Source organism: Loxodonta africana, chromosome 1 (assembly GCF_030014295.1).
Source record: "Loxodonta africana isolate mLoxAfr1 chromosome 1, mLoxAfr1.hap2, whole genome shotgun sequence".
NCBI classification, from domain to species: domain Eukaryota; kingdom Metazoa; phylum Chordata; class Mammalia; order Proboscidea; family Elephantidae; genus Loxodonta; species Loxodonta africana.
Genome location: NC_087342.1, coordinates 201,760,984 through 201,771,979, shown reverse-complemented (window position 1 = coordinate 201,771,979; position 10,996 = coordinate 201,760,984). Strand labels below are relative to the sequence as shown.

At 37.2% G+C, this 10,996-nt stretch overlaps 1 pseudogene; it reads right to left on the bottom strand.

The window, feature by feature from the left end:
- Positions 1–1,417: 1,417 nt before the first annotated feature.
- On the bottom strand, positions 1,418–7,599 carry LOC111752468 (large ribosomal subunit protein eL33-like; annotated as a pseudogene).
- Between the last annotated feature and the right edge of the window lie 3,397 nt (positions 7,600–10,996).

Genomic DNA, 10,996 nt, shown 5'->3' with positions numbered 1-10,996 from the left:
GAGTCAGGAAGCCGACCGTGCCGTCTTGCGCCCATCTCCTGGTTCTGCTGCCACTGTTTCTCTTTTGCTGCTTTCACTCTCTCGTGCCATCTCTGGTGTTACAACTCTCTCTCTCTGTCCCCAGGGTCTAAGAGGTTCTCAGTGCAGGGACTGCATGCTCCACTTCTGGCTCTTCTTCTTGGTGGTAGTGAGCTCCCTTCTGTAGGCCTCTGGGTTGGCTCATTTTAAGTCTAGCAGGTTGGCAAAATGGGCCAGTCCCCTCATTAGGGTTCCATACACATTATTTGCATGGTCCCACCTCCATAAGTGTGCCATGCACCTTACTGGTATTATTAGAAAGCTATCCAATCCCCTTGGTGGGCCACAAGCACCTCATTTTCATAGTCCCACCCAGTCATTTGGTGGGAGTTATAAGGCCATGGAGAGAAAGGGCATATAAAAGCGATCCACTGTACCACAATAAACTTCACAATCAATAAAACTGCACCTGATACATATACTTTAGATATCAAAGTATTATGTCTTCTTTTTCAGCATATAAACCATTGGGTGCACCTTTATCAACTGTGAAGTGCATTCAAGTGTTGGAGACAAAAGGGGAATGAGTCCATTTCCAGGAATGAGGGACAGAGGAGTAGAATAAGATGGACAACTATACTAGTCCAATTTTTTTCTTCCAGGAGAAAGAGGGACTTAAAAGACCTAAGGTAAATTATACTTCAGAATATTTATGGAAAGGTAGGCATGACTTGTTCCATGGGATCCAAGAGTATAAATCTAATCAGAACCAGAGGAATGCCACACTCTTAAATTGGCAAATACACTTCATGTCATATAATCAAAAATTAGTCTCAAAGAAGGGAAGAGTATGTTCTTATAGGAGATGAGGACATGTTTTCACCTTTTATTTTTGCAAAACTCTACCAGCCTAATTGAAAAAGTAAAGACACTATAAATAAAAAAGGGAGGTTAAGCAAAAGGAGCTAAAATAATTAAAAGAGCGATAATAGAGCTTTCACCTTTTCTAATTAAATAGGATCTTGAGAACAAGTGATGATACCTAATATTTGTATTATGCCTCACGGTTTTACAAAGTGAGTTCACAAAAATTATCTAATTTAGTCTTTTTAGCAACACTGTGAAATAGGAGGGGCAGCCTATCCATATGTCCATTTTAGAGATGAGTTAATAAGCTTTTTTTTTTTAATAAGCTAGAAGACAGCTGACATATCCAGAAAATACTAAGATCAAGAACCTGTGTACGTGGTTCCGTAACACACTTCCAAGGAAGAATACGCTCTCCTGTGAGAAGCAGGGTAGGCTAAAATCTTTGCTTTTATCTTTTCTTCATAAAAGAGAGTCAGATACCAGACCTATTAGCAGAAGCAGGAAAGGGTTGAGGAGGGAAATGAAAACTCTCTGATGCCTTCTTTTTCAAACACCAGGTTTATGGTCTAAACTTATTATCAATTTCATCTGTCAAAAAAAAATTATTTCATCTTGTTTTATGTCTTTTGATCAAATATAAAAGCCACTAAGTGAATTGGCCTATTTGTGCCATCATTTTATTCCATTAGTAGTAAAATAAAATAAGTAAGCCATCCACCGGCTAACATTGCTATTAAGATCTACAGTACATGTGTTATGAAGAAACAATATAGAATGATAAGTTACAATTGAAGAAATAAATAATTTTTGAGGTTATACAAAGTGAATGGAATGGGATGAAGGAAGGCAATCAGGAAAGGACCATCCCAGAGAATGATGCTCAGTTACTTTTTGGAGTTGGGGAAATTAGGTTACCAGATAACATGAGTGAAGAAAGACCATATGAAAAAATCATTTGCCATCAAGTCCGCTGTAACTCATGGGGACCGCGTATGTGTCAGAGTAGAACTGTGCCCCATAGGCGCAAATTTATTTATTTAATTTTAATAAGTTTAAATCCTTGAGGAGTGCAGCATCACACAGATTCTGTGTCCAATGGCCTTAGCAGGAAGGTTGCTTCAGAATTTGGCACAAACCATGCCACTGTTTCTGTGGGCATGAGTTACTTTTTCCCAGATGGCTTGGTTTTGTTAGGTTTGTCGCCAGGAGTCATTGTGTTGTTCTTTGTTTTGTACATATAAGCACATCTTTTGTGGAAATAGAATTCAATTTTGTCTCAGACATAACCACCTTCAATTTTAAGAAGAAAAGTGTGATCCCTCTGGTTTCAGAGGCTACGTTTATAGCCAACGTAAATGGCCTTGGACCATGGCTTTCTAGGCATATTTGCCAGTTTAGAAGTTCTGTTCCCAGTAGGTCTCCACAGGCTCCAAGATGGCGGAAAGAGGAAAGCCTCTGTAGGGTTTTGAATGGCTGATTTTTGGGAAGTAGATTGCCAGGCCTTTTTTCTGAGGCACCTCTGGGTCAATTTGAACATCTAATCTTTAGCAGCCAAGCCCAGGAAATATTTATACCACCCATGAGCTCCATAGAACATACAGAAAAATAGTAATAGGAATACCTCAGACCTACTCATTTGTTAAAACCTTTTTATTATTTTTGTATCATCAGTGAATGGGATTACAAAGAGAGAGTGCCCCTTCTGCAGCAGCTCATCTAGTGAAGATACTCCTCAATAACCAACTCCTAGACTAGGGCCTATGTCTTAAGTTATTTTTTCCCCCTAGTTATTCTACCAATTACTGAGATTAAAAAAAAAGAAAATCTCCACCTATGCTGGTGGAATTGTCCCATGATTCTTTTAATTCTGTCCTTTTGCTTCATAGATTTGGAAACTCTGTTATTAGATAAATAAACGTTTATATTTTCCTGATGAATTACCCTTTAGCATTTTGAAATGTCCCTCTTTATCTCTGATAAAAGCCATTGAAGTCTATTTTTTTTCAGATATTAATATAACAGATTCAGCCTTTTATTCCTGTCCTCACAGTTACTTTCAACCTATCTGTATCTTATTGTTTAAGTGTTTCTCTTATAGACATCATATAGATAGATTTTCCTTTTAAATCCTATCTGACAATCTCTTTTGTTGTAGTGTTTTAATTTGAGGTGTTTAGGCCATTTACACTTAACATAATTATTGGCAGGGTTAGATTTAAATCTACCATCTTGTTATTTGTTTTGTATATGTCCCTTCTCTTCTTTGTTTGTCTTTTCTTTCTTTCCTGAGTTCTCTAAGATTATTTGAATGTTTTTTTAGAAATCAATATTAATCAATTTTATTAGTTAACCTCTTTGTATTCTATTTTTAATGGTGGTTTCAGAGATTTTAATAAATAAATTTAACTTCCACAAACCATTGTAGAAACCTTGAAACTGTAGCAGTGCATTTATCTCACATCTCCCATTCTTTACTTTATGGTTGTCATGTATAATACCTTTACATATGTAATAAATCCTACTGTACAAAATGAAATAAGAGAAAAACACTCTTCCATATTTACTCAGATGTTTGCCATTTGTAGCTCATCATTTCTTCCTGATAATCCAAGTCTACCTCTGGTATCATTTCCCTTCTGCCTGAAAAACTTCCTTTAGCATATCTTATAATACACATCTTCTGGCAATAAAATATTTTAGTTTTCTTTTATTTGTATGATATGTCCTTATAAATAAAAAAAATATTTATTTTATTATTGAAGGATACTTTCGCTGACATGAAATTCTGGGCGGACTTCTTTTTTTCTCTCACTTTAAAAATGTTGATCTGCGGTCTTCTGGCCTCTACAGTGTTTGATAGAATTTGGTAACTCTTGTTCAAATCCTTGCTCCGCTGATCGTAATGTATTGGCTTTTACTGCCTGTTTTAATTTTTTTGTTGTTTTAACCGTTGTTGTTTTAATCGGTTTGACTATGATGTGTCCAGAGTAGGTTCTATATTCTTTAAAATTTGTGTCCTTTAGGTTTAGGAAGTTAAAAGTTCTAGCTGACTAGTTTTCTTAGAATTTGGATCCACGTGGTATGGCTGTTTCACCTGTAGAGTCTACATTGCAGCATGCCTTTCCTTCTTCAGCGTATCAGCATTCTAACAGAAATTTTTCCTACGTGCCTTCAACTCTGTTAAGTGGAAACACCAGTTAATGAAACTTCACAGCTATCCTTTCGCTCATATGCAAACTTATGAGCCTGTAAACGAACTCTGTACAATATGGATTTTATTATTATAGCCCTTTTTCCAGCTCCTGAAATAATTTTAACAAAATATCTCTTATCATTTCCTATGGAAAACATGTCCCAGTGAATGGAATATTTCCACTCAATGGCAACCAACATCAGAGAATATTTTACTTTTTTAATTTACTGTGTAGCTTCTTAGTATAGTTTAAAGTTAAATATTAGGAGTAATTAGCCCACATCCTTGATAGAAATAGAAGTTAAAGATAAACATCACTTTGTTAAGAAGTAAGAAATTACTGAGGTTTAGCTTGTCCTGAAATCTGGTGGAATTGCCTAGGTTTTCACGTTCAGCATCTTTTTGAGTGAGTATCAGCAGACAGGGCTGGCATGATCAGTTGGCATATACATATATGGGTACATAGTTGGAGAAAAAACGGATAATTTAAAAAGAGCTTATTTAAAAAAACACACATATAATATAAAAGTAGTGTATAAATGGTAAGGGGAAAAATGGAAAATAGAGAAAGGAAGGAAATTAATCACCCATAATCCTACCACCCATGCTATTGTTTGTCAGGCTTAGGATCTCTCATGCATTCTGTTCAGACAATAAGCAAACAGGCTGCACAAGTTTAGGCTCTTTCTTATTATTTTTGTCTTTAGGCTTTGAAACTTGAGTTGTTTGTTTTTGCACACCTTTCTGTTTGAATTACAGGTACTGCAGTGGTCTCTAGCATTCTCTTAAATTAGGATTTCAAGGTAGGGTGATTTTCCCCATACTTTCAGAATGTGTGTTTTTCTCAGCACTGTTATTGGCAACACAAATAATGTTCTTTGCTTAGAGGAAGTCAGATAACGAAGTGGTTAAACTAATACGGTTTCTTTTGCAAGGGCCACAAATTTAGCTGGGCACCTGTTTTTTGTTTTTTGGGGTTTTTTTGCCAGTAAGGAAAATGTAACTCCTTGCTATTCTCCCAGGCCTTTTACCTGAATTCTCCTTTTAACACGAAAATTAAAGTCTAGCCTTGGAATCCTCAAAATGTCTAGATTACCTTCAAGCAAAAATTATTATTTTGCAAGCATTAGCCACTTGGAAATGCATCCCAAAGGGGAAGATTTAAATTTGTCCTTATATTTTCAAAATTATGCATTGTTTCTTTACGTTTTCTCATGACTCACCACTTTTTTAAAATCCAGTACAAATTTCTGGGGTTGTAGTAATCACTATAAAGTGGTGTATCAATACTTATTCAGAGGCAGTAATAGCTTGTATCCCACGTATAGAAAGAAAACTATTCATAACATGAAATCATATAGACCTAAAAAATATTTCAATATTTCAGAGAATATATAAAATCAGATCATTAAATTAATATTAGAAGGAAAGGGAGGACCTAGTTACATAGCTTTAAAAAGCAAAGAAAAACATACCTTTATATTTTTTCTTCAAAATCAAAACACTATTGTATTTATATCTAGAAATAATTGTTTTGTCCCCCAAATTATGGCATTATCTAACAAAAAAGAAAAAGATGATATAAGGTTACGTGATCTGTCTACATGTAAAGTTTCCATCTGATACAGGTTGGCCAGTGTATTCATGGTAGACTTTGTCTCTTGCTATTAGAGGTAAATCGTTTAGTAAAAATCTACAGATACATGGAAATCCTTTAAGTGGAGATTGATCTCATTTTCTCAGGTCCTAACTACGAAAATGGTGACTTTCTCAGTAATGCAAGTCATCTTACACCCAGTGAAGAGTTCCAAAACGCCACCAATGGGAGTAGAAATGGAACTAAGCTTTGAAAAGGACAGAGGTGCAATCATAAGAACTTAAAATTGTCCTCTGGCCTAAATCTTGCATAACCTTGAAGCACATTAAACATAAAAATCTTATACAAAGTCTGGCTTCATAAGAAGCCTATTATGATTCTCGTAGATGTTCAGCCACAGAATCAGCCTTCCTGTAACTGTCATTCACAATAACTATTTTTGCTTTTCGTGTGCTGAAGTTTGATCAATAATGACCTCAGCATAACAGGAACTATTGACATTCTTGACTGATTAACCCAAATAGAGTTGGCCAATCAGAACTTTTTACGCCATCAAATGAAGATCCTCTTTCAGACTCTGGTTGTCCTGTGCCAGGATGCAAATAAAAACCTAACACCCTTGGGCAGAGAAAGGTGAGAAAAATGTACAGACAGGTAGCCTCATATCTCAAGTCAGTGTCCCCAACTCCTTAGCTATCTCCCCCTACTCCTTAAAATAATTTCCAGGACATTCAATTCTTAACAGAGTTACTTGAGTACTACAAGCACGATCAAATATGTGTTGGGAGAATGAATACAATTTGTGCTCCCCAAAAATTAGGTAGAGGGAGGGCCATTTTAAAGGTCTCATTGAAACTTATCCCATCAGGAGGACAGAGGTCCTTTTTTGTCCAGTTGCCACTCTAAAGCTGTTATCGATACCCCACCACCTACTCTCCAACTCAGACTTCTCAAAATCAAACTTGGGATTCATTCCCTCCATCTTAGAACAGGTAGGTAGCCACAATCCTCCATTTCCTATACCACATCACTTTCAGTTAACTGGACTCATGTGAGAGCTGACCCAGCAGATGAGTTGGCCATGCTTTCCAAGGAGCCGTGTGTGGAGCAGAAGGAAACTGTTCAACGGTGTAGGGTGTGTTGTGGTTACTGTTATGAACTCTTGAGTAAGAGTGCCAGAGTTTGAATCCCAACTTCAGTGCTTCTTGGTGTGATCTTGAGCAAATGATTTAACCCCTCTGTGTTTCTGTTTCTCTCATCAGCAAAAATAGAATCTTAATAATAGATCATGAAGTTTTTTTTTTTTTTTAACGGTTTATGGCAACATTTATTTCTTACTTACACTACATGTTAGTGATTGTGCGTTGGAGGCTTAGGCTGTCCTCCTCCATCTTCTCCCTCTAGAACCCAGGTTGAAGGAGCAGACACTTTTGGGGAACAAGCTATTTTCTTACAAAAGGGAATGGCAAAACAGTTAACAGAACTTGTGATGCCTTTTAAAACTTCTGCTTGGACTTGGCATTTGTCATACCTGCTTCCATTCCATAAGTCAAAACAAGTCATATGTATAAGCTCAACAATGGGACAAAGAAGTTAAAAAAAAAAAAAGGCCTTCGAGTCAACTCTAGAGGACAGAGTAGAACTGCCCCATAGGTTTCCAAGGCTGTCATCTTTATGGAAGCAGGCTGCCGTATCTTTCTTGCACTGAACTCAAACTGCTGACCTTTTGATTAGCAGCTGAGTGCTTAACCACTGTACCACCAGGGCTCCTGAGATGAGGAAATATAACCCGTCTATTATTAGGCACTTCGAGTTGCATGGAATTGGGCAAGGTCACATAATCCTCTTTTAGGGAAGTGAACTGGCCTTAGACTTCTTTGTTTTTTTTTTTTTCCACACTATTAAGTTTACAAAAAAAAAAAAAAAAAAAAAAAACCTATCCATGTTACTATAAAAACATTAAGTTCGTTGCTTCTAACTATTGTGTAGTATTCCACAATGAATAGGTACCACATTTTACTTTAGATCATAAAATTTTGTGAAGGCTAAAAGAGATATGTAGGTAAAGGTACTTAGAACTGCATCTAGCATGTGGTTGGTGGTCAGTTCATGTTATCTCTTCTAACTTGGAGCAAGAGTTATAACATTGGTGCATAACTGGGTGCAGCTCCCCCTGCCCTACATAGAGTTTACAAACTATGGGTGAAAAAAGAACATTTTACTTTATAACTACTGTTACTATTTTATGCATCACTGGACCTATAGCTTGTTCTTTGTGCTTGAACCGTGAAGCTCGTCATTCATTCTGTTCCATTATCTGGGGCCCCAGACACAAGGCTGATAAGCTTCCTGGAAACAGACATACGACTGAACATAAAATCCTCAACTGGACAGAAACTTAGACATCATCCAGTCATTTAGATAAAATATCACATTCTTAAGAAAGGATATGTAAAGCAAAAAACACTTAGCTTTGTATGGCTTTTACCATCTTCGGTGATTTAGAGGGTTCCAAGTTCAAGGACAGGTATTTATTCTAGTGAGTAGCAAAATGTCATTTCTAAATTCTTCTGTTCAAAGATACTTAGATTCATGCTCATGTAGCATATGAGTTACGGTTGGCAGAGAAAAGGTGGTCAAATCCGGTCCTCACTGTTGTTCTGCTGTTAAGTGTTCATATGAACTCAATTTAGCTCAACACAGAGAAGGCCCTTGTCTTAGTCATTTAGTGTTGCTGTAACAGAAATACCACAAGTGGATGGCTTTAATAAACAGAAGTTTATGCTCTCACAGACTAGGAGGCTAGAAGTCCAAATTCAGAGTGTCAGCTCCAGGGGGAGGCTTTCTCTGTCAGCTCTGGAAGAAGGTCCTTGTCATCAATCTTCCCCTGGACTAGGACCTCCTCTGCCGGGAACCCTGGGTCCAAAGGACATGCTCTACTCCCAACACTGCTTTCTTGGTGGTATGAGGTCTCCCTGTCTCTCTGCTCAATTTTCTCTTTTGTATCTCAAAAGATCCAATCCAATCTTGTAGATTGAGTCCTGCCTCATTAACATAACTGCCGTCTATCCCACCTCATTAACGTCATAGAGGTAGGATTTACTACACATAAGAAAATCACATCAGATAACAAAATGGTGGACAATCACGCAATACTGGGGATCATGGCCTAGCCAAATCGATACACATATTTTGGGGGGACACAATTCAATTCATGACACCCCCTTTATTCCCTAGGATTGTGTAAATTAAGGATTTAGCTTCCTGAAACTCCAGAATTGAAGGAAAATGTCTGTCTTTCTTGAACTCACAGTTTTTGCATTCTGTTTGTTCTAATCAAAATTATTCATTATTTCTGGTGTTTTAGTGAAGGCTGAACCAGCAGTAAGGAGGTCTGGTGGCACAAACAGTTAAGCACTTTGGTGCTAACCAAAAGATTGGAGCTTCAAACCCACCTAGTGGCTCTTCACAAGGAAGACCTGGCGATCTGCTTCCGTAAAGATGACAGCCAAGGAAACTTTATGGGGCAGTTCTTCTGTCACATGGGGTTGCCTTGAGTCAAAAATGGCTCCACAGCACCTCACTACAACAAAATAGACTATTAATACTATTTCGTAATACCTCATTTTTTCCTGATATCCCGGAACTCTTTCTAACTATTTTCATACAGTATTTCCTTGTGCCTGTTTCATCTGAATCACTTATTTCATATTTAAGCTCTTTGATTTCAGTAGACTTAATGAATATTTTATTGTGATGACAATGGTACCAAGGAAATTTTTTGACTAAAAAATGCAAAGAAAGTAGATTAAATGCAACTTCGTAATTTTAGCAAAGTTATTTTTCTCATATTTTAGTGAACCTTTTCTAATTTTAGTATTTTACATCAGACTAATATGGTGGAAGATTAAAAAAAAAAACCCATTGCCATTGAGTCAATTCCAACTCCTAATGACCCGATAGGACAGAGTAGAACTGCCCCATAGGGTTTCGAAGGAGCAGCTGGTGGATTCAAACTGCCGACCTTTTGGTTAGCAGCCAAACGCTTAAGCACTGTGCCACGATGCTGGATTTAAATTTCAACTGAACTGGATTTTAGCTTCAACTAAACTTAAAATGTCCTGATGTACTTTATTATTTTAAACATGTTGAAATATTCAACCTTTGACAACTTTTATTTATTTATTTTTGCCCAAGAAGGGTGTTCCACAATATAAGATACATTAAAAATAGAACCATTGCTATCAAGTCGCTCCCAACTCATGGCAGCCCCGTGTATTACACAGTAGAACAACACAATGTCGTTTTCTTGGCTGTAATCTTTAAGGAAGCAAATCACCAGGTACCCCTGGTGGGTTAGAACCACCAACCTTTAGGTTAGCAGCTGAATGCAAACTGTTTGTGCTACCCAGGGACCTTTGATACATGAAACGGCATATGTAAGACAATATATATGTCTACCATATGAAAAATAACTGGAAAAAAGGTTTTTGGATTTTGACCCTTAATAACAGAAGTATTATATTTGATCAAATATAAACATAGGATTTAAAATTTGAAAGGGACTTATTTTATAATTTTAAAATTGTATGTAGGAACGAGAATAAGCCAATAACTAATAATGAAAACAAGGAGTCCTGGTGGCACAGTGGTTAAGCGCTCATCTGCTAACCAAAATGTTGGCAATTGGAACCCACCCAGCTACTCTGCAGGAGAAAGACCTGCAATCTTCCTCCAGAAAACCCTATGATGCAATTCTGCTCTGTAATACGTGGGGTCACCATGAGTCAGAATCCACTCCACAGAAGCGGATGTCTGTTCCAAATGACAGCCTTTCACATACTTGTAGGGAGCCAGCATCATTTTAACTTGTATTTACACTATTTTATCCATATTCCGGTGGTGTCTGTCCATTTTCTCTGAGCTATCAGGGTGAAAACTCTTGCCTTCTTCTCTATAGAACTTAGCAGAGTGCTAGGTTGAAAGGGATATATCTCACTCCTGTAAAACACACCCTATATTTGCCTTAATCTTATTGTTAGTAATGGGGCCCTGGTGGTGCAGTGGTTGAGAGCTACAGCTGCTAACCAAAAGGTCGGCAGCTGGAATCCACCAGTTGCTTCTTCAAAACCGTATGGGGCAGTTCTACCCTGTCCTATAGGGTCACTCACTATGAATGAGAATTGACTCAATGGCAGTGGGTTTGGTTTTTTGGTTTTTATATATATATATATATATATATATATGAAAAAGGGAAGAAAAAAACTAATATTTGTTGACTAGCATCCGTTATTTCATCAAATTCTCACAAACTGTCT